This window comes from Ailuropoda melanoleuca, chromosome 8 (genome assembly GCF_002007445.2).
Source record: "Ailuropoda melanoleuca isolate Jingjing chromosome 8, ASM200744v2, whole genome shotgun sequence".
Classification (NCBI taxonomy): Eukaryota; Metazoa; Chordata; class Mammalia; order Carnivora; family Ursidae; genus Ailuropoda; species Ailuropoda melanoleuca.
The window spans coordinates 79,611,593-79,636,555 of NC_048225.1; the positions used below are offsets into that span (position 1 = coordinate 79,611,593).

Consider the following 24,963-nt stretch of genomic DNA (forward strand, 5'->3'; position numbering starts at 1 on the left):
TGGGCAGCTGCATCAGCTATGGACTGCCTACCCCTGGAATTCACATTACATGAGAAAAGTAAATTCTCACTTGTTTAAGGCAGTATTTATCAAGTTTTTTGCTACTGGCATACACATCCAATCCTTACAGATGATACATGATACACTTAAATTACAAAATGAAAACTTACCCACTTTTTCAAGAAAAATTTCCTGGGCATAAATATTATCTCAGAATGTGAAATCATAAAAAAAAAAACTTATAAAATTCCAATGTTGCACAAGCTCAGAGTTTCACCACACATAGTGTGTTGGCTTAGACTTGTGTCAGTTTTGTCAGCCTTTACTCTGCTACACTGAGAAAAAAAGAGGTTTCCTTAATGTGGAGATATGGTAATTTCTCTTTCGAAACAAAGTCCATCCTAGTCCTGATTAATGGAGTTCAGAAAGCAAGGCTGGGATGGGGCGCCTGGGTGGCACAGCGGTTAAGCGTCTGCCTTCGGCTCAGGGCGTGATCCCGGCGTTATGGGATGGAGCCCCAACATCAGGCTCCTCCGTATGAGCCTGCTTCTTCCTCTCCCACTCCCCCTGCTTGTGTTCCCTCTCTTGCTGGCTGTCTCTATCTCTGTCAAATAAATAAATAAAATCTTTTAAAAAAAATTAAAAAAAAAAAAGAAAGCAAGGCTGGGGTCCCTCCTAAGAGTGTGTGGATGAGCTGTGTGGGCTACTCTGTGATCCCAGGTTGTGGTTGAAGGGCACTAAAGAGCAGATCTGGGAAGGACAGATTTTACTGTAATTTACAGGTACAGTTCATCACTGGGTACTCAGGCGGGTGTCTTAAGGCTCAAAACCCAGACTAGAAGCAACATTTACACCCCCCCTTTTTTTTAAAGACTTTACTTTCTTTTAGAGCAGTTTCAGGTTTACAACAAAATTGAAAGGAAGATACAGAGATTTCTCATATATTTGCAGCTCCAAACACATGCATGGCTTTTGCCATTATCAACATCACTCACCAGAATGATAAACTATTTTTCCCCCAAGGATGACTTTACCCTTACACATCACAATCACCAAGTCCACAATTTACCTTAAGGTTCACTCATGTTGTACATTCTGTGGGTTTTAACAAAAGTACAGTGACATATATTCATCATTATAATATAAAGGTTATTTTTCACTGCCCTAAAAATCCTCTTTGTTCTGCCTACTCTATGCTCTCTCCTCTCCACTGATCTTTCTATTGTCTCCATAGTTTTGTCTATTCCAGAATGTATAAGCATCCAAGGGCAGGTTTCCGTATATGCATTAGGTTTCAACTCCTTTGGGTAAATACCAGCCGGTACCAACAAAAATTGTACGGTATGTTTAGTCTTGTAAAAAAAAAAACAAAAAAAAAAAAACTATCTTCCAAAAGGAGGCTGTACCACTTTTTATTCCTACAAGCAAAGAACAAGAGTTCCTATTGCTAGCTATCCTCCTCAGCATCCTCTAAATTACAGCCATTCTAACAGGTGTATAGTGATACCTCGTTTTGATTTGCATTTCCCAGATGACATATGACATGGAGTGTCTTTTCATATGCTTATTTGCCATCTATGTATCTTCTTTGGTGAGGTGTTTTTTGAGGTCTTTGACCCGTTTTTTTAATCAGGCTATTTTTTTACTGTTGAGTTTTAAGAGTTCTTTGTATGTTTCAGATAAAAGTTCTTTATGAGATATGTCTTATACAAATATATTCTCCTGAGCTGTGGTGAATTCTTCCATTCTCTTAATAGTGTCTCTCACAGAGCAGAAAATTTTTAATTTTTTTTTAAAGACTTTATTTATTCATTTGACAGAGAGAGAGGCAGCAAGAGAGGGAACACAAGCAGTGGGAGTGGGAGAGGAAGAAGCAGGCTTCCCGCTGAGCAGGGAGCCCGATGTGGGGCTCGATGTGGGGCTCGATCCCAGAACGCTGGGATCATGACCTGAGCCAAAGGCAGACGCTTAATGACTGAGCCACCCAGGCACCCAAAAATTTTTTAATTTTAAAGAAGTCTGTTTGTTACTCCTTTCTTTCTAATAGATCATGCCTTTGGTATTGTACCTAAAAAGTCATCACCAAACTCAAAGTTATCTAGATTACCCCTATATTATCTTCTATGAGTTTAATAGTTTTGCATTTTGCATTTTACATTTAAGTCTGTGATACATTTTTAACTAATTTTAGTGAATGGTATAAGGTCTGTGTCTAGATTCATTTTTTTTTACATGTGGATGTCCAGTTGTTTCAGCACCATTTTTTTTTTTAAAAGATTTTATTTATTTATTTGACAGAGATAGAGACAGCCAGCGAGAAAGGGAAAACAAGCAGGGGGAGTGGGAGAGGAAGAAGCAGGCTCATAGCAGAGGAGCCTGATGTGGGGCTCGATCCCACAACGCCGGGATCACGCCCTGAGCCGAAGGCAGACGCTTAACCGCTGTGCCACCCAGGCGCCCCTTCAGCACCATTTATTAAAAAGACTATCTTTTCTCTCTCTCTCCCTCTCTTTTTAGTAGGCTCCACAACCAATGTGAAGCCCAACACAGGGCTTGAACTCACAACTCCAAGAGCGAGACCTGAGCTGACATCAAGAGTCAGACGCTTAGGGGACACCTGGGTGATTCAGTCTGTTAAGCGTCTGCCTTTGGCTAGGGTCATGAGCCAGCTTCTAAGCTTCTCCCTCTCCCTCTGCCTCCTCCCGCCTGCTTGTGCAGGCTTGCGCTCTCACTCTCTCTCTCTCTCTCTCTCTCTGACAAATAAATAAAATCTAAAAAAAAAAAAAATTTTAAGAGTCAGACGCTTAACCAACGAGCCACCCAGGTGGCCTACAAAAGACTTTCTTTTCTCTTCTGTATTGTCTTTGCTCCTTTGTCAAAGATCAGTTGACTATATTGGTCCAATTCTGAGTTCTCTATTCTTTACTACTGATCTGTTTATTCTTTCATTAATACTACACTGTCTTAATTACTCCATACAGCATTTTGATTTAAAAGAAAAAAGAGGGGCGCCTGGGTGGCACAGCGGTTAAGCGTCTGCCTTCAGCTCAGGGTGTGATCCCGGCGTTATGGGATCGAGCCCCACATCAGGCTCTTCTGCACTGAGCCTGCTTCTTCCTCTCCCACTCCCCTGCTTGTGTTCCCTCTCTCGCTGGCTGTCTCTATCTCTGTCGAATAAATAAATAAAAAAATCTTTAAAAAAAAAAAAGAAAAAAGAAAAAAGAAAAAAAACTGCCCCCCACTGGGAACTCTGTAGTCCCAATACTGATTAATTCCTAAACTTCAACTGTTAGGTAGACTGTAGTAAATATCCAAATTTTCTATCACAGAAGGTCTAGATATTAACATACCAACCTTTTAAACAGCTCTTCTAAAAAAGCATTTTTAAGATTTGAGGAAAGAGATCTTTCTGTTCCCAAAGTAAATATGTTTATAAGTTTAAGTAATAATGCCATCACATCTCTGTTTTATGCGGCATTAACTGAAGCTCATAAGGAAAACGTAAAATGTCTTAACAGACTGATCTCTTAGTCCAGACTTCTAACAGTGTCCCCAGTGAATATCTCGACCCCAGCACCTAGAATGAATCAACTGTAAATACTTATCAATACTCTCTCGGAAATTCTAAATTTTTTTAAACATTCATATATTCAACAAATTATATATTAGGTACTGACTACATATCAGACACTGTTCTGGACACCAAGGACAAAGAAGTGAATAAAAAATCCCTTCGTGGTTCAATAATCTAGTGGAAAAGACAGACAATAAACAAGATAAATAAGGAAAACCTTATATAGTAAGATTAGATAGAGATAAATGATAAGGAAGAAATTATAAACAGGGAAGGAGGACAGGAAGTGTTAGACTGGGTTAGACAGGATAGTAAGAGAAGCCTCAGTGAGAAGCTGACATTTGAGTAACTAATTCAAGTAGTAGGGAAATGATCTACATGGAAATCTGGGAAAACTTCAACCAAACAATAAGTACGGTACAAATATCCTGAGGTAGTACACCTAATATGTTCAGACGAGCAAGGTAGAAGCGTGCAGAGTAGAATAAGTGGGAAAACAGTTGAAATGAAGCCAGAGAAATAATAAGGGGCCGTACAAAACAAAAACAAAAACAAAAAAAAACCTCTTTTAAATCATGTTAAGGACTTTGGCTTTTACAGTAAATAAAACAGGAATTTACTAAACAATCTGGAAAAGAGTGAACCAATCTGACACAGTGATAAACCAGATCACTCAACCTTATACACTCAAAGTAGACTAAAGGGAAGCCATTATAAAAATAAAAGCTATTATATAATAATTTAGGTGAAAAAGGTGCTGGATTAAATGAGGGTGGCAGCAGTGGGATTGGTGAGAAGTGATCAGATTCTAGATATAACCTGAAGGTAGATCTTTGGTTTGCTATGGATTAGATGTTGGGTATAAGAGGAAAATCAATCAAGGATTTTAACCTATGAACTGGAAGAACTGACAATAAGTGTATTTCACATAGAGCTCCAGCACTCATTAGTTTATTCTTTAACAAGAAAAAAAAGAGCAGGACTACAATACATATTGTATCATGTGTTCTTCTAATACTAAAAGTTGCATTCAGTACCCAAAAATGACTATCAGATCAGTTTAAACAGCAGCATTTAAGGAATGGCTTCTGAGTAATATGTGAATGAAAGAGTTCCATTCTTTTCACCAAAAATAGCTTCTTACCCACGTCAAAGATCAAACCTCCAGGAAAAAGTGGAATACAACTGAAATTAATCCTAAATATGCCACCTATAACTTTCTGACTTTGAGCCATGTGTTAAATCTCTCTAATCCTGTTTCTCATTTCTATAACTGGGATGATACTTACATCATAGAATCACTGTACTGATTAACAAATTATCTATCTACTCCATACAATTCCTGGTATACAACATTCAATAAATAGCAGAATATACAAAAAGAGATTACGGAAAACTCTGTATCAGTGATAGAAACTTGGGAAGAGTGGTACCTACCGCCACTAAAGACTTCAAGGAATTCCTATTGGAAATAGGTAGAATAGAATAAAAGATGAAGATTGACCAACCACTACCCTTCCTAAGAGAGGGATGAAATATCACAGGAAATACAGAAAATAGAGGATACCCTAACAAAACACCACTCTTTCAAATTTTGAGAGGCAGGAACATACCCAGGGTTGGTTCTAGGTAAAGCTGTAAACAATCCATTTAGAAACCCTTCCACTCTGCCAATCAATAGCAATCAAGGAGGATAAGCTTGAAGACCTATGCCCAAGTACAGGTATAGCAAGTACTGGCAGCCAGGCCAAACATTATAAATACATGAAATTTTATACAAACTCGAAACCTTTATACAGATGCCCAAAAAATGTTTACAGATTCCCCCAAATTTTTTATGGACTCATGACACAGTGGCATCATCAAAAAAGGGGGAAAAAGTAACAAATGACTTAAAGCCATGCTGGGACTGTTTGTGACTCCCACACCTCCATAATATAAGTAACTCTTATAAATCAAGACAGAAAATCCAACAGGAACAAAATGAGAAAAAATGTGAATTCCTAATTCACAGAAGGGGAAAACACACCACCTTTCAAGTATATGAAAAACTATTCCAACTCAGTAATAATCAAAAAATGCAAAAACAACAAAAAAAAACCCACAACAAAGTAACAATTTATCACCATTGGGTATTAGAAAATGGGAATACCAAGTATGTTAGGAAGGACATGAAGAAACAAGAATCTTCATGCAGAGACAGTCTAGCAAGCAACCTGCATTGAGTATTCATATATTTACAACCCAGTAATCCCACTCTTGAGATTATATGTAAATAGATGAAGATATATACATCTACACATCCTTAATTATATATGTGTAGTATGTACTATATATATATAAGCATATATACATATATATATGTACTTGTGTATACACATGTGACTGTGCATATGTGTGTGCAGAGCCAAGAGAAACGTCCACATCTGTCAACAGGGTACATGCATGAGGATACTTGCAACAAGCAATGTACCTGTTGTAACAGCAGGGATTTAAAGAAAGCCCTAATGTGCTTGAACTTACACTATAAAACATCATGCCAAAAAAAAAAAAAAATCATGCAATGGTCAAAGGAATGAACCAAAGGTACACGGAGACATGACTAAATGTTCTGTGAAGTGAAAACAGAATTGAAAATGAGATCTGTGGCACAATGCAATTTGCAGAAAATTTATTTCACAAGGATACATGTATTTGAGGACATAAATAAATCACAAAAGAACAGAAAACCAAGAAGTCAAGAAAATAAAAAATGAAATGGGCAAAAGAATACAATCCCTTATTCAACAGGATCTAAGAACATCATCAGGGGTGCCTGGGTGGCTCAGGTCTGATCCCCGCGTTCTGGGATTGAGCTCCTCATCAGGCTCTCTGCTCAGCGGGGGGCCTGCTTCTCCCTCTCCCACTCCCCCTGTTTGTGTTGCCTCTCTCTCTGTCAAATAAATAAATAAAATCTAAAAAAAAAAAAAGAACATCATCAATAGCAAAATGTACTGGGGCACCTGGGTGTCTCAGTCAGTTAAGCATCTGACTCTTGATTTCTGCTCAGGTCATGATCTCAGGGTCGTGAGACTGAGTCCTGAGTGGGGCTCCACACTCAGCAGGGAGTCTGCTTAAGACTCTCTCTCTCTCTCTCTCTCTCTCTCTCCCTCTTTTTACCCCTCCCCCTCTTAAAAAAATAGCAAGATGTACTATTACATACTAAAAAAGAAACAACTAAGCTAAATAAACTATGACAGTACTTTCTTACCAACTAGAAATTTTTTATGCTTCTCTTTTAGACCTAAACAAGTCTTATCATAATCACTGCTGTTAAAAAAAAAAAAAGACTGCCCCTGCATATATTTAGATTTTCCTACAAAATTCCATTCTTCGAAGCCTAACTTTCCTGAATCACTTTTGACTAAATCACTGATATCTAGATTTTTCCACACAATATTCTTTATTACTTTGGTGAGGTAACATTAAGAGAATCTATGACAGAACTAAATGCTACTAGTACTAGGATCTTAAACCAGGTTTACATTTAGCCAGCTAACCTACATCTGCCGCCAGCTTTAGGAATGTTGCTAAACATGTCTAATTTACCTCATCCCAGAACCTCCTCCACCCTTCACTCCCACATACAAATATTTAGTTCATAAGGAAGAAAATGATAACTCACAATTGTCTCAGAGATTTCCTCCAGTATGCTGAAATCTATATTCAAGTTTTGAGGCAGGCATTTTCTATGTTTACACATCTACATGAAGCTACATCCAACTGCCACCTAGCAAACAGGATTTTTTTTAAAAATTTCATCATCTATAAAACATCATCCAATTTTCAGATATGTCAAAGTATAAAAGAAGAAAAAGAAGTTCAATTTAGAATCAAAGAAGTAAGACAAAGTAAAGCAAAGCAAGAGAGGAGCCTCGGATGGGCCAAAGGATAATGTAAAACACATTCAGCTCACTCTGCACTTGTGAAAATTCAACTGCAAGGAGGCTTACCCTCTTGCTATATACACTTAGAAGACTAGAGGAGGAGGAGAGATAAATGAAAAACTGCTTTCAGACACTGGACACTAGATAGCACAGTACTGAGATCTTTGAGGGAAAGAATTCTAGAAAACTACACAAGGTTCTCAAGTCTGTTGCTGTATACTAGTCATAGGTGACCAGGGCAAAAACTCTACAAAAAACAGTTAAAAATGACCAGGAATCTATAAAATGCCGGGCATTCAATAGAAAACCCAGAAGAGACATTAGTAGTGGAGCTAAGCCAACTAAAAAAATGGCTCCTCATCAGCCACCCTCAAAAGAATTTTTTTTTTTATAACTATCATACAGAATTCTTTTTTTTTTTTTAAAGATTTTATTTATTTATTCGACAGAGATAGAGACAGCCAGTGAGAGAGGGAACACCAGCAGGGGGAGTGTGAGAGGAAGGAGCAGGCTCATAGCAGAGGAGCCTGATGTGGGGCTCGATCCCATCACGTCGGGATCACGCCCTGAGCCAAAGGCAGACGCTTAACCGCTGTGCCACCCAGGCGCCCCTCAAAAGAATTTTTTATAGCAACTGCCATGTGAACCTACAATTTTCTCAAAATAAAAAGTTTAATTACAAAAAATGTAACGTAATTAAAAAATATGATACTCAAAAGGATAAAATGATCTGCAAGGAACTTCACTTCCTGCCAGAACAAAGCCCAATACTCTGTAAAGGAAGAAAACAAAATCCAGCATTCAGTAAATTCAAGTTTATAATGTCCACTATCCAATAAAAAAAAATTACTAGGCATGTGAAACAGCAGGAGAATATGACCCGTATAAAAGAGGAAAACCAGTCAACAGGAACAAAAAGATAAATACTGGAATTAGCAGAAAAAACTTCAAAACATATATTACAAATATGCTCAATGATTTCAAGGATCACAAAACTACAATTAGGAAAATAGAAGACATACAAAGAATCAGTCAAAACCCTAAGAGCTGAAAAATACAGTACCTGAGAATACAGCAAAAGACATGAATTTATAAGAGAAAGTAAAATGTAATTCCTAGAAATTTTAAAAACACATCAAATACAAAGCATTACTTTCATGGGCTCAGCAATACATGAAACACAAGTTAAGAAAAGAAGTCGTGAATGTGAAGACAGGTCAACAGACATTATCAAAATCAAAACACAAAAAGAAAACAAAAAAAGAAAACAGAGCATCCAAGAGTTCTTGTGAAGTTATTTCCACACCCACCACCAAAAACTTAAAGCAGATAATATACTGCACAAATTTAAGCTTGCCAAAAGGTTTATCTATGTCATTTAACTGCATTCAAAAACCAACATTACAGAACAGATACAGAAAATTGTTTTTTAAATACCACTATTTTGAATTAATAAAGCACACATCTCAGTTTAGAAAGGGTCATATCACGATCAGTTGGACTCTCAGGTTACATTTTTAATCGGTGCCATATTTGTAATCTCCCTAACATTTGTATACATTGCCTACTTCAAAAACAGCTTCCAAACTTACTGAATAGTACAAACTATCATCTCAAAACACTTCAATAAAATAATAAATATGTTGTTCAATCCATGTATATCTTGGTACTGACACTAATTCCTTTACACCAAAACAAACTGTTTCAACTGTCTCATAGTAAGTAGTTCTGGTTATAATTAACCAAGCATTCAAATCTTCCAGAGGTTAAGTACTAAAAGCAAAACATTACCAAGATCATCAGAGCAAGGTACAATCCAAAGTCATTTAGAAAAATAAAGAGCAGTTACATTATATCTAAATAAGACCAAAGAGGGGTGCCTGGGTGGTTCAGTCATTAAGTGTCTGCCTTCAGCCCAGGTCATGATCCCAGGGATCCTGGAGTCCAGCTCCCTTGTGAGGCTCCCTGTTTAGCAGGGAGTCTGCTTGTCCCTCTAACTATACCCTGCTCGTGCTCTCTCTCTCAGTCCCTCTTTCTCTCTCTCTCAAATAAATAAATAAATGAATAAAATCTTTTTTTAAAAAATAAAATAAACAAGACCAAAGAACCACTTTCATATTGTGGCACCAAATGCCAAGCCCTAGCAATTACTACCTGATTCTTTTCAGTAATTTTATAATTTACAATGTCTCAAAATGTCCAAAACTCGAAATTTCTATAGCTTCCTCCTTTCCCTTAAACCAGATGACATGCAAGCATCCATCCTCCATTTTCAACTGGCCCCAAAGAATTTCCTTGAAAGACAAGGAAATGGGTAAAAAGGAAAAAATAAACTTCAAATCCTCATTTTACACCAACACTGATAACAATCTCCATAGGCAGTTCAGTTCCAGCCTCTATCCCATCATCACACTCCTTCCTACTTTCATTTGATATAATAAAATGCCCTAAAAAAACTTAAATCTTTTTTCAAAAGTAGAGATTAAATTTATCTGGTATTTTGTAAAATGATTTCTCCCAAACCTATCTCCATTAAGACCTGTGTTTAACATTGTCTTATGTCACATAGTCAAAGAATAAAGTCAGAGAAGGTAAGGAAGAAAAAGAACAGAAGGCAAACTTTGTAGACTCTGTAATTTAATAAGGGATTTTTTTTTTTTTAAGGGGGCAAGGGGCCCCTGGCTGGCTCAGTTGGAACAGCATTTAACTCTTGATCTCAGGGTCATGAGTTCAAGCCCCACACTGCATACAGAGATTACTTACATGAATAAATAAATATGTAAAAACTTGTAAATTTTTTTAAAAAATAAAAAAAAAGGGGGGCCAGGGAGACTCAAAATAGCTATATGCTAGCTTCAAAAACAGAAATTTTAAAAGGATAAGAGACCACAATGGTCCAGGCAAGAAAGGACACCATGATTAATACAAGTAATAGTCATGAAAAGATAAGTAGGGGAGCCAATCTCTAGTATTTACCAAAAAAAAAAAGAAGAAGAAGAAGAAGAAGAAGAAGTAGTAGCTTAGCTCAGGAAACCAAATATGGCCAAGAAGTGTCACTACTGGGGCGCCTGGGTGGCTCAGTCCTTAAGCATCTGCCTTCAGCCCAGGTCATGATACCAAGGTCCTGGGATCCAGCCCTGCATCAGGCTCCCCACTCAGCAGGAAGCCTACTTCTCTCTCTCCCACTCCCCCTGCTTGTGTTCCCTCTCTCACTCTCTCTCTGTCAAATAAATAAATAAATAAATCTTTAAAAAAAAAGAAGAAGAAGAAGAACTGATTCCTCCAGCATGAAAATTACCCAATACACTCTCGATCTTGACCTGGATCTAGTTCTATTCACACATTCCCAGGGCTCTTCCTTAAACAGAACATCAATTCTATCTATCATCAAAGGCTTGGAATTGGAGACTTTTAATTAGGTTTGTGTACATTTAAGAAAGGTGCAGCAATTAAGAGAATTATCTCATGGCAAACACCAGGACTAGGCCTCAAAGGATCTAGAGACTTCAGCAATACGGAATATATGGAATACGGAATACAGATCTTCACTAGTGTTCTACCATTAATGTGACTTAACAGCTTCTTTTTTCTGCTTCTCAAGGATATCAACTTACAATATACAGTCCTTCTAATACCAATACTACAACAAGAACATGAATTAAAATAGTCCTATTCAGGTGTTTATTTCAAATTCCTAAGACAGAAAATATAATTGGTCCAAAACTATCTCTTCAAGCCAACTTCAAGATGATGAAATTGCTATATTTTAGTCACACTTCAGAAAAGCACCCGTTATAGGCCAATCAATGAGAAGACATCAAGTTCACACAGAAGAAAAACACAGGTACCTAAACAAGAGAGGTTACAGAAACAGAAATTTCTATTATAAGGAAGTGCGGACAGGGGAGGCTCCATATGTCATATGTTTCATTAGACAACACCCCCATCCCATTATCCATGGGTAAAAGAAATCTCTAAACTGCACGGAACACAGGTCCTTTATATCCATATATGGATTTTTTAAGTAACTTTCTTAAGAAAGTGTTTTAGTGGTTGAAGGGACGCCTGGGTGGTTTAGTTGGTTAAGTGTCTGATTTCAGCTCAGGTCATGATCCCAGGGTCCTGGGATGGAGCCTCACATCTTTACCCTTGGGCTCAGGCTCCACGCTCAGCAGGGAGTCTGCTTGTCCCTCTTCCTCTCCCCCTGCTAGTGCTCTGTCTCTCTCTCAAATAAATAAATAAAATCTTTAAAAAAAAAGAACTGTTTTAGGGGCACCTGGGTGGCTCAGTTGGTTAAGCGACTGCCTTCAAGCTAGGGTCATGATCCCAGGGTCCTGGGATGTCGGGCTCCCTGTGCAGCAGGGATCCTGCTCCTCCCTCTCCCTCTGCCTGCTGCCCCCTGCTTGTGCTCTGTCAAATAAATAACATCTTTTTTAAAAATAGTTAAAAAAAAGAATTGTTTTAGTGGTTAAGTTTTGTTTTATAGAGTACTGAATATAAAGTATAACCCAATTAAATTTGCCTTCTGTTCTTGAACTAAAAACCCAAACACCATAATATCAATAACACATACCTCTACAGAAAATACATTCAACCAAAACGTGAAAATCTGGACCATGTCTTTGCTGCGAACTCTACTTTGGCTACGAAGAAGTACACTATTGACTGACCCAAGTTAATTGCTGATGATCAAAACACCACCTTTAAAAAGCAGTAATAGCCAGTAAGTCCATAAAAAGATGTTCAATATCACTAGTCATTCTGGGAAAATAAATCAAACCACAATGAGATACTTTACATGCACTACATTGACTATAATAATTAAAAAAATGGTGAGGATGCAGAGAAATTTAAATTCTTGCATACTACTGGTGGGAATGTAAAATCATGCAACCTCTGTGGAAAAGTCTGGCGGTTTCTCGAAATGTTAAACACAGAATTACCACATGACTTTAGCACTTACACTCCTTGTAAATACTACAAAGCCTGGAGAACATTATATTCAAACAAAAACTTCTACACAAATGTTCATAAGAACATTATTCATAATAAAAAATAGAAACCACCCAAATGTCCATCATCTAATCAGTGGATAAAAGAAACATGGTCTATCAATATAATGGAGTATCATTCAGCCATAAAAAGTGATACACACTGTAACACAGATTAACCTTAAAAACATTATGCTAAGTAAAATAAGCCAGCCACAAAAGACCACATATTGTGTGATTCCATTTATATGAAATATCCAGAACAGGCAAATCTATAGAGATAGAAAGCAAATCAGTGGTTGCCAAGGGAGAAGGGCAGTGACTATTTAATGAGAATAGGGTTTCCTCTAGCAGTGATGAACATGTTCTGGAATAGATACTGCTGATGGTTGCGCAATACTGGCAATGTACTAAAAACCACTGAATTGTACACTTTAATTGGTTAAAAGGGTGAATTTAATGACGTATGAATTTTACCTTAAATTTTTAATAAAAGGAATAGAGAATTTATTATTTCCAGCCACAAGGGAGCAATAAAATAGATCCTACAGAATGGAAGCACACTATTGGAAAATTCTTACATTGTCTATGAAATGATGGAACATTATCTGAAGGCAGAGCATGAAACATTAAAAATGAGTATCGTAAACCCTAAAGAACTCCCTGCCAAACACACACACACACACACACACACACCCTCACCCCACACAACTATCACTAATAAGTCAAAAGTGAAATAAAATAGAAATCTTGAAAATACCCAATTAATCCAAAAGAAAGGAGGAAAGAAAAAAGAGACGAAAACAGAATGGAAGAGAAAAATAGGAAACAAAGAGCAAGCAAGACAGACACATAAAACCAAGTATATCATAACAATGTTAAAATACAAAGAGCCTAGAGGCACCTGGATGCCTCAGCCGGTTAATCATCCAACTCTTGATTTTGGCTCAGGTCATGATCTCTGGTTCCTGAGATCGTGCCCCCTATCAGCTCTGTGCCCAGTGGGGAGTCTGCTTGAGATTCTCTTTCTCCCCCTTCCTCCCCACCCTCTCTCTCTCTCTCTCAAATAAATAAATCTATATTTTTTTTATTTGAGAGAGAGAGTGCAAGCAGAGGGAGGGGCAGAGGGAAAAGCAGGCACCCTGCTGAGCAGGGAGCCTGACTGGTACTCCTATCCCAGGACCCTGATCATGACCTGAGCTGACAGCAGATGCTTAACTGACCGAGCCACCCAGGCGCCCCAATAGATAAATCTATATGTATGTATATATATATATACAGCCTAACCAATCCAATTAATAGGCAAATCATCTAATTAAATTAAAAAGGAAGATTCAAACATATACTATCTATAAGAAACCTACTTCGTTTTTTTAAAGGGAATTTTTTTAATGATATATATATATATATACACACTTTTTAAAGATTTTATTTATTTATTTGGGAGAGAGAGAGAGATAGCTAGAGAGAGAGAGAGACAGCACACACCAGGAGGGAGAGAGGGAGAAAACGACTCCCTGCCGAGCAGGGAGCCCGATGTGGGGCTCGATCCCAGGACCCCAGGATCACGACCTGAGCTGAAGGCAGATGCTTAACTGACTGAGCCATCCAGGCACCTCAGAAACCTACTTTAATTAAAACAAATATAGAAAAGTGAAGGACCAAAAAAAAAAAAAGTGCCATGTAAACACTTATACAAAGAAAGGTGGGAAGGCTATATTAACATCAGACTAGTTAGATTTCACAACAAATATTACCAGGAATAAAGAATCACATTTCAAATGATAAATCAATTTGCCACATCTAAATGTGTGTGCCCTACTAACAAAACTTCAAAATACACAAAGCAAAAGCTGACAAAATTAAATGGTGACACAACCAAATTCACAATTATAGTTGGAATGGCTGAAGATGTTAACACTCCTCTTTCAGGAATTGATAAAACAAGTATATAGAAAATCAAAAGGGGCATATGGAATGTAATACCAACCTGACTATTTGACATTTATAGAATATGCCAGCCTACACACAGCAAAATACTATCTTTTTCAAGTGCATATAGAACATTAACAAAGATAAAGCTTATGGTGGACCATGAAATAAGTCTCAATAAATTTAAAAGGACTGAATTCAGGGGCACCTGGTGGCCCAGTCAGTTAAGCATCTGCCTTTGGCTCAGGTCACGATCTCCTGGTCCTGGGATGGAGCCCCACATCAGGCTCCCAGCTCAGCGGGGAGTCTGCTTCTCTCCCTCCCTCAGCCTCTCCCCCTGCTTGTCTCTCCCTCCCTCAGCCTCTCCCCCTGCTTGTGCTCTTTCGCTCTCTCACTCTTTCTCAAATAAATAAATAAATCTTTAAGAAAAAAAAAAAAGGACAATTCATACAAATCCTATTCCCTGAACAAAGGTGAATTATATTAAAGATCAATAACACAATATCCAGAAAATTCTCACTGAGAAATTAAACAACATATTTCTTTTTTTTTTTAAGATTTTATTTATTTATTTATTTAACAGAGAGACAGCGAGAAAGGGAACACAAGCAGGGGGAGTGAGAGAGGGAGAAGCAGGGTTCCTGCTGAGCAGGGAGCCTGATGCAGGGGCTCAATCCCAGGACCCTGGGATAATGACCTGAGCTGAAGGCAGACGCTTAACGACTGAGCCACCCAGGTACCCCTAAACAACATATTTTTAAATAACCCACAGTTCAAACAAGAAACAGCAATGGAAATGACAAAGTACTCTGAACTGAATGAAAATTAAAAGATAACACTAATGTGAAGATTAGAAAAGGCCAAATCAATTATCTAAGCTTCTATATTCAGAAACCAAAAAAAGGTGAAATTCAAAATAAAAGGAAAGAAATAATAACCCCAAGAATTACTGAAATAGAAAATGGACAAACTATATAGAAAATCAAAATACCAAAACCAGTAATTCGAAAAGATTAATAAAATTGATAATACTCTAAACTGTTCAAGAAAAAAGAAGAAAACACAAATTACCACTTTCAGGAATGAAAGAAGCAGCATCCCTCCAATCCTATAAGCATTAGAAGTATAAGGAAATATTATGAACTTTGTGTCAATAAGTTCCATAACTTGGGTGAAATGGACAAATCCCTTAGCAGACAAACTACCAAAGCTTACTCAAGAAATATAGGACGGGAATAGCCCTTTATCTATTTAAGAAACTGAAGTAGTAAATAAAACCCTCCCACAAAAACTTTGGCTTCATTGGTGAATTCTACCTAACACTTAAGGAAGAAACATACTAATTCCATACAAACTCTTCCAGAAAATTGAAGAGATAACATTCCTCCCCCTCCCCCTCCTTCAGAAGGGAGATTACCAGCATTACCCTTTGTGATGAGTTGAACGGCGTCTTCTCCCAAATTCATGTTAAAATCCTAGCCCCCCAGTATCTCCAAATGTGACTGTATTTGGAAACTGGGCCTTAGAGGTAATTAAGGTAAAATGAAATCATATATTGGGCCCTAGTCCAATAACTGGTGTCATTATAAGAAATTAGAATACAGACAACACAAAGATCATGGGGTGACCACGTAAAGATACATCAAGAGGGTAGCCATCTACAAGCCAAGGAGAAAGGCCTCAGAGAAACCCAAACCTGCCAATACCTTGACCTTGGACTACTAGCCTCTAAAACTGTAAGAAAATAAATTTCTGTTATTTAAGTTACCCAGTCTGTCCATTACTGTATGGCAAACCTAGCACTAATATACCTGATATAAAAACCAAACCATATATATATGTACACACACATATATATATATTTTTACAAGAACACCATAGACCAGTATTACTCATGAAAATACAAAACAATCTCTTTAAAAAATTAGCAAATGGGGCATAAAAAAAGAAGTAAAACTGGAAACTGGAAAAGAAGAAGTAAAACTGTCTTGATTTGCAGATGACATGATTGTATTCTCAGAAAACCTCATAGGATCTACAAAAAAAACTATTAGAACAAGTAAATTCAACAATCACAGGATACAAGGTTAACATACAAAAATAAATTTTATTTCTACATATTAGCAACAATTAGAAATTGAAATTAAAATAATATTTACAACATCATCAAAAACATGAAATTCTTAGGGTTAACAAAATACGTGTAAGTTCCAAACACTGAAAAACTACAAAATTATAAAACACTGCTAAGAGAAATTAAAGACCTAAATAATTGAAGAAATATACTATGTTCATGGTTCAAAGATTCAATATCGTTAAGATATCACATCTTCCCAGACTGAGTCACAGATTCAAAGTAACTCAAATTAAAATCCTAGCATGCTGGGGCGCCTGGGTGGCACAGCGCTTAGGCGTCTGCCTTCGGCTCAGGGCGTGATCCCGGCGTTCTGGGATCGATCCCCACATCAGGCTCCTCTGCTATGAGCCTGCTTCTTCCTCTCCCACTCCCCCTGCTTGTGTTCCCTCTCTCGCTGGCTGTCTCTATCTCTGTCGAATAAATAAAAATAAAGTCTTTAAAAAAAAAAAAATCCTAGCATGCTTTTTTGAATAAATTGGTAAGTTAATTCTAAAATCTATGTGGAAATGCAAAGGACCTAAATAACCAAAATGACTTTGAAATACAGGAACAAAATTACACTATCTGATTTCAAGATTTACTAAAACGATAGAGTAATCAAGACATTGTGGTATTGGTATAAGGGTAAACATACAGATCAACAGAACAAAGAGTCCAGAAATAAACTTATACACACGGCTAATTAATTTTTAAGACAGGTTCCAAGAAAATTCAATGAACAAAGATGGCCTTTTCAACAAATGGGTGCCACAATCACTGGTTATCTATGGAGGAGAGGAAAAATCTTCAACCCTGACCACACACAGTATACAAAAACTAACATGAAATGATCAGTTATCTACCCATGAGAAAACTATAAAGCACCTTGAAGAAATATATAAGAAAATCTTTGACTTTACACTAGGCAACAAACTCTTGGATAGAACACAAACATCATAAACCATAAAAGGAACAACTGATACACTGGACTTAAAATTTAAAACTTTTGCACTTCAAAAGACAATGTTAAAAAAACAAAAAGGTAAGCAACAGACTGGGAGATAACATCACAATATATAGAACTGACAAAAGACTTATATCCAGCATAAATAAAGAACCCTCACAATTCAAAACAAACGAGAAAAATGAGCAAAAGATTGGAAAACTTTATAAAAAATACGCAAATGAGAAAATAAGCACATGGAAATATGTTCAATGTCATCGGTCATTAAGACAATCCAAATTGTAACAATGAAATACTACTACACACCCAGTAGAATAACTAAATTTGAAAGATTGAAAAAAATTGAAACATCAAACGTTGGCAAGAATGTGGAACTGGAACTCTTCTACATTACTGATAGAAATGCAAAATGATAGGGCATCTGGGTGGCTCAGTCAGTTAAACGTCTGCCTTCAGCTCAGGTCATGATCCCAGGGTCCTGGGATTGAGTCCTGCATCTGACTCCCTGCTCAGCAAGGAGCCTGCTTCTCTGTCTCCCTCTGCCCCTCCCCCTGCTGATGTGCATACGCGCTCTCACTCTCAAATAAATAAAATATTTTTAAAAAAAGAAATTCCTTATAAAAAGGAAATGCAAAATAATGATACAGCCACTTTTAAAAACAGTTTTGTTGTATATTATAAAGTTAAACATATACTTGACCATACAACCCAGCCAATACAGTCCTAAATATTTACCCAAGAGATATGAAGGTATGCCCACACGATACCTGAACATAAATGTTTACAACTTTCTTCACAATTGTCAAAAACTAGAAACAAAAAACCTCAAATCATGTTATACCCATATAATGCAATACTACTCACCAATTAAAAGAAAAAAATGAGTGGTATATTCAACATTAAATCTGAAAAACATTATGCCAAATAAAAAAAGTCAGGCACAAAAGAGTACATACTGAATGACTCCCTTAATACAAAATCTTAGGAAAGGGGTGCCTGGGTGGCTCAGTAGGTTAAGTGCCTGCCTTCGGCTCAGGTCATGATCCTGGGGTCCGGGATCAAGCGCCACATCGGGCTTCCTGATCACAGGGAGTCTGCTTCTCCCTCTTCCTCTGTCTCCCCACCCCCAACCCCGCCACTGTTGCATTCTCTCTCTCAAATAAATAAATAAAATCTTCCTCTCTACCTTCATTTCCTCATTAATAAAATGGAAATGATAAAAGTATCTGTATCAAACAATTATCATGAAGATTGAATAGCTAATGTTAAACCATTACAACAGTGCCTGGCAAATAATTTTTTAGGAGTATGTATACCTCCATATTTTATTAGGAGTATGTATACCTTCATATTTTATTAGGAGTATGTATACCAAGCCAATGGTTAGTACAGCACATTCACTTTGGAGTGAACGTAGCATTTATTAACTTTGAGTTTCAAGTATCTAAAAGAGTCCCAAAAATAGTTATGTGTAATTTTTACTTAACCCACTTTGTCTTATTATCTCTATTAAAGCCAAAATGCCCGTCCTTGAACTAATACTGAGATCAAGGAATTCCAATACATGACTTGGGCCTGGTATTACATGTTGCAACTCTGAATTTGGGGAAGAGCACCCACACCAAACCACACAGACTATGAATAGAGAAGGATGGACTTCTATAGGTTAATACCAGAATTACAATAAACAGAAATCAGACTGCCTACTACAACCCACCTTCCTCTCTATGTAGAAATAGAGACAAAATCAGCTCATGATACTTAATTATAAAAAATGAAAGAATAATTAACTTATATATGAAGACATGAAGAGAAAACATGTTACTCTCAATGAAATGTGAGCTGAGATGGTACAAACCTATACATCTAGAACCTGCCACATACATATATGAATAAAGAGGGCAAAGTGAAGAGCAAAGATGGGGAGACACCACATATAAAAACAAGTCAAGAATTTAAGAAACGTTTTATTTTGTAAATACAAATCTTAACGGGAAAAAGAAGACTAACACTGTTAAAGCTTTCCTTCCAAGCTACAGGAGCTTTGAGGAAAAGGGTTTCAGGCTAAAATAATTATTTAAAAAAAAAACACCAGTAACAATATACATATACAAGGAGAAAAAATGAGCAACAAGGTTTAAGGCTTGAGTTACTTTAACCAGTAACAATTTGGTGGGGGGGCATCTGGCTGGCTGGCTCAGTTGGTAGAGCACATGACTCTTGATCTTGGGGTTGTGGGTTCGAGCTCCATGTTGGGTGTAGAGATTACTTAAAAAAATAAAATATTTTTAAAAAGTGTTCAAATAAAGGGGCGCCTGGGTGGCTCAGTCGTTGGGCGTCTGCCTTTGGCTCGGGGCGTGATCCCAGCGTTCTGGGATCGAGCCCCACATTAGGCTCCTTTGCTGGGAGCATGCTTCTTCCTCTCCCACTCCCCTTGCTTGTGTTCCCTCTCTTGCTGGCTGTCTCTATCTCTGTCAAATAAATAAATAAAATCTTTAAAAAAAAAAAAAAGCGTTCAAATAAAAAAATAGCACATTTTAGAATATGATCAAATAAGTAATGTTGGATTATCAGGAAAGGTTTGTAAAAGGAAAGGGTAGCTACTAATCAACACATTCTTTAGTATACTACTGCATCAGTACCTCCCTCTCCATTTATAGACCAGAATTCAAGTTGACAGTCTTTCATATCCTGCTTCATAATTTTCTCTTTCATTCGGTCTACCATTTGATTCACCTAAGTCCGCTGACAACAATGCTAACAATCCATCATCTGATAGCCACAAAGACCGTAATGAACTGCTATGATTTGATACCACTTCCTGCAGAGTATCTTTCGCCATCATTGTCATCCAAATGGCACGTGCGTTATAAAGCAAAAGATTCATCAAGTTTTAATTTTGCAGATTCAAGAAGTTCTTGCCTGATGTTACTACAATAATAACATAATGAATTCTAAAGTTTATTTCAGTAGTTGAATATGTTTTAAAAGCTCTTTAGGGGCACCTGGGTGGCGCAGTCGGTAAGCGTCTGCCTTTGGCTCAGGGTGTGATCCCAGGGTCCTGAGATCAAGCCCCGCATCAGGTTCCACCACTGGGAGCCTGCTTCTTCCTCCCCCTCCCCCTGCTTGTGTTCCCTCTCTCGCTGGCTGTCTGTCTGTCAAATAAATAAATAAAATCTTTAAAAAAAAAAAAAAAAGCTCTTTAAATTAGTTAGTTCTATTTCTAATCTCACTGTGGTTTCAAAAGGCCACCTAAATTTTCTATTGTCTTTTCTGTCACAAGGAAAATTATATACCACGATTCAGTGATTTTCAAATTTTTTTCACCCCGATAGCCCATAAGATATACATTGTATATAAATACGTAACCAAAAGTTCAAAGTTATCTTTATCATGACAAGTTATGTGGTATCTATTTTATTTCACTTTTTGATAGTTTGAAAAACACAGTAGCAACAATGATCAATGGGTTTCATCTTTAGTGCTAAATGTGATTAATAGGTAATGGCTTCCTAGAGTGCTACGTTGTGGACTGTGAGACATGTGAACTCAGAAGAGTAACATCTGCTATGGTACTAAGAGAAGCAAGGATGCCAGGATATGATACTATAATTATATGACTAAAAGACTCTCTTCACATTAAATCGTGAGCTTCTTCTGGACAGTCTATTATTACCAGTACGACACAAGAGAGGCAGTTACATATTTATTAAACAGCAGATCTATTTAAGGTAGATCCCACCTATTTTGTATTAGGCAGGTGATCAGAATTAACCCTCCCACAAGGGGCCTACTATCTACTTGAAAATACTTATTTCTTCCTCAGAATAACTGAGACTTACAGGGAAGGAAAGAGAAAAGCTAATGCAGAAGCAGTAGTAATGTGCTAGAAGAAAGATGTCATCTTAGACTCATAGTTTAGTTAAATGGATCATGTAAGAAAAATTAGAAAAAATCAAAGTAACAAAAACTTCCTCTGAATTTCAAAGATTTATCCAACTTCAAACTAAATACTACTCTCTCCTATACTATAGATTCTCCAACTATAAAACAGAACTATGGGCAACTTGATAAATACTTTGTATGAAACAAATAGTTAAGTGAAAACCATAAATCCCTGAAATGTTCATCAATTCTGCAATTAAATATAAACTTATTTACACATATGATACAAGTCAAGAGAGGCCAACGTGTGTTACTGAAAATCAGGCATTTGACTTTAAATCAACTGTTCTCAAAAAATGGTAAAAGGACATGTCACTATCACCTGGATAGCTTTTCCATTACACTACCATTCCAGTCTCCAATTCTGGTCCCTCCTCTTGATGTGGGCAGGCAAACAGCGAGGAGGGAGGAGCGGTCAGGGATAAAAACTCTCATGTGATTATGAAACAGCTGTTTCCCTCCAACCTATCACACTTAAGAGCCACTGGCCTAGGAGTGCCTGGCTGGCTCGGTTGGTGGAGTACTCGACTCAAATCTTGGGGTTATAAATTCGAGCCTCCTGTTGGGTGTAAAGATGACCTAAAAGTAAAATCTTTAGGGGGCACCTGGGTCACTTAGTCGGTTAAGCGTCTGTCTTCAGCTCAGGTCATGATACCAGGGTTCCCATGATGGGCTCTCTGCTAAGCAAGGAGCCTGCTTCTCCCTCTCCCTCGCTCTCTGCCCCTCCCCCCTGCTTGTGCTCTCCGTCAAATGAATAAATATTTTTTTAAAAATCTTAATAAAAGGGGTGCCTGGGTGGCGCAGTCGTTAAGCGTCTGCCTTTGGCTCAGGGCGTGATCCCAGCGTTATGCGATCGAGCCCCACATCAGGCTTCTCCGCTAGGAGCCTGCTTCTTCCTCTCCCACTCCCCCTGCTTGTGTTCCCTCTCTCGCTGGCTGTCTCTCTCCGTCAAATAAATAAATAAATAATCTTTTTTTTAAAAATCTTAAAAAAAAAAGACCACTAGACTAAATACGTGTACTTATAAATTTTCTAATTCCATAAAATAAAGTACTAAGTTGAGAACTGGGAGATCTGAGTTCTCATTTTGCCCCTTAGCTGTCCAATCTGAAACAAAGTTACTTCTTTGTCTCAACGGGAATACAATCACATTAGTATTACATCAAAACTAGAAGTCATCTATAACTTCCCAGAATTGTTCTTGGGGATAAAATGAAATGTGAAGTATAAACATATCTTTAAAATGTGATGAATAAGAAATTATCACCATTATTCAAACTTTAGCTTCACTTAGATGTAAAAGCATAGAGTAATTTGGGTTGGTTCACAGTCTGACCTTGAAGCATACAAGACAAGACCAACCACCCAGAGACAATTAGAAATGAAGAAGATTCCTTGGGCCTTGACTAATACCTATCTTCTACCCCAAAGCTTGGCCAAATCAAATCTAGCTTGAGAATTGGGAAAACAGATTTCCATTACTGAATTCTTCAGAATATTCAACCTCACCAGAAAAAGAAATAATGGACTAATGAGATTTTTCGGAAGTGAAGTATTCACACTTTTTAACTGAAAACTTTCACTGGGCACTTCCTGGTTAGGACTTGGGAGAGCAGACTGAAATTGTTAAAAATTAGGTGACCAAAATTTTAATAATCTTACCACCCTCACCTTCCTTGCAAAAAAAAAAAAAAATCAGTGCCAGTTGCTTATATGACTCTATGGCTCTCCAATTCTCTACAAAATGGCCAACAGTAATGGAACTCATATGGTGTCTGGCAGACAATGTGTGCCAAATAAATATCTATTGAATGAAAGACTGATTCCGTTATTTCTCACATCTTCTACACTATTTCAGTGCACCTATACAAATGCTCGCGTATTTGTTTTCTTTCAGCCTACTAAAAATTAAAATGCAAATGGTGGCTAAAAAGACAAATTCTGAAAACTCCCATTTTGTTTCATCACTTCTACTTCATCATATGGCACTCTACTGGGTATGAGTGCAAACACCTCTTAGACCCACCCATAAGCTGGTTAAGTTATACGTAACAATCACAATTATAGCCAAGTTTCAATGAAAAATGAACTAATTCTGAATCCATAATAATTTAAGACCAAAGCAAAAATATGAATGAAGATATTTTTACTGCAATAACTAGAAACTATTAAGTCTTACCAAAATCTTTCCTACAGTTCCACCTTCTAGCCCTATCTTATTTAATGATGCCAACTCACATCAACCCTGAAGTAAATCAACTTCCCCTACAATGACAGGGCAGGCCAACTTCCTACTAATATTCTAAGTCTATCAACAATTTCCTCCAAAGAAAAAGCGTAAAATCCTACCAGTTCTCACTTACCTAAGAGCAATTCCTTTCTCATAATCCTACCATTTGGATTGGGTTCTGTATACAAAAAACAATAAAAATCCCAAAACACTTTAAGCAAAACAATCAACTCCATCTTTCACTTAACATGGATAACCCATCTATGCCAAATATCATAACTGAATACTACTGTGTAGCATACAAGGTGCCAACTCTGATGACAAAATGTCTACTAGCTGGCGTTTCTCAAATCCGAAGTTCCAGTACACTATAGCCTGTTACACAAATGTCAGTTACATCTGACACGTGGATTATGTTTAATAAATATGGTTCCCTCTTTCAAGGCATTCAGTGACAAGTGGAATTTTTGTGAACAGACTTTATGACTACAGTAGCTTCAACAGCAGATTTAAAAGTGGCCGGCCTACCCTTTGAAGTGGGAGGATATTTATACACACACACACACGAAGAGATACAGACATGAAATACTACTTCTCCTTAAAATATCCATACCCACGTCTAGAGCACCATCTACCACACTTTCAATGAGCAAAACACGACCAACTCCATCCCTCAGCATCCCAGGAAGCTAAATCCTCTCCTTTTACAAGTTTAATTCACTTCAACAAGCAATCCGGACCGATGGGGTGCCTAAGTCACCAGACAGCCAGAAAATTCAAGGGCCAACTTTCTCCTTTTAGGCACAACCATTTATCTGACCTTCCTTCTCGCCCCCTCTTCAATTATTCCCTCAACTCCCCTCACTTCCTCCCCACCAGCACTGACCTCTTTAGTACCCCCACCACCCTTGCCTCGGGACTCCAACACTCCCCCATCTCACCCCATCAACCACCAGGCTGAAGGTCTGCACACCGCCACGGCACCAACCAGACCACCCTCCCAGCCGACCCCACCAGCCCAAACAGGGCAAACTGCTCATTCAGCGAAGAGGAAGGCGATGCTCTTCCAACTCACCACACGAAGTCGTTGCTTTTGTCCTCATAGGAGTTGATGAGCCCGTTGCACAGGGGGGCGAGCAGAGGTCTCTTCCTGCTGCCGCTGCCGAGGCTGGAGCCGCTCCCTCCCACGCCGGCGCTGGGCCTGGCCGCGCAGCTGAGCCGAGACGAGCCCGCGGACACCGCCCCGCCGCCGCTGCCGGACACCGCGGCCGCCACCAGCACAGGC

The 24,963-nt window shown here is 37.9% G+C and overlaps 1 protein-coding gene across 3 annotated transcripts in view; it reads right to left on the bottom strand.

The window, feature by feature from the left end:
- Positions 1 to 24,879, bottom strand: part of COP1 (COP1 E3 ubiquitin ligase) — a 236,812-nt gene extending 211,933 nt beyond the window's left edge. For 2 of the 3 annotated variants that reach the window (XM_034666759.1, XM_011226884.3), the window contains exon 1: positions 24,754 to 24,816. The gene's annotated coding sequence lies outside the window, so the exon portion shown is untranslated. Of the gene's footprint in view, positions 1 to 24,753 lie in introns of all 3 variants that reach the window. The other variant, XM_019801271.2, reaches the window with a different exon arrangement.
- Positions 24,880 to 24,963: the final 84 nt, after the last annotated feature.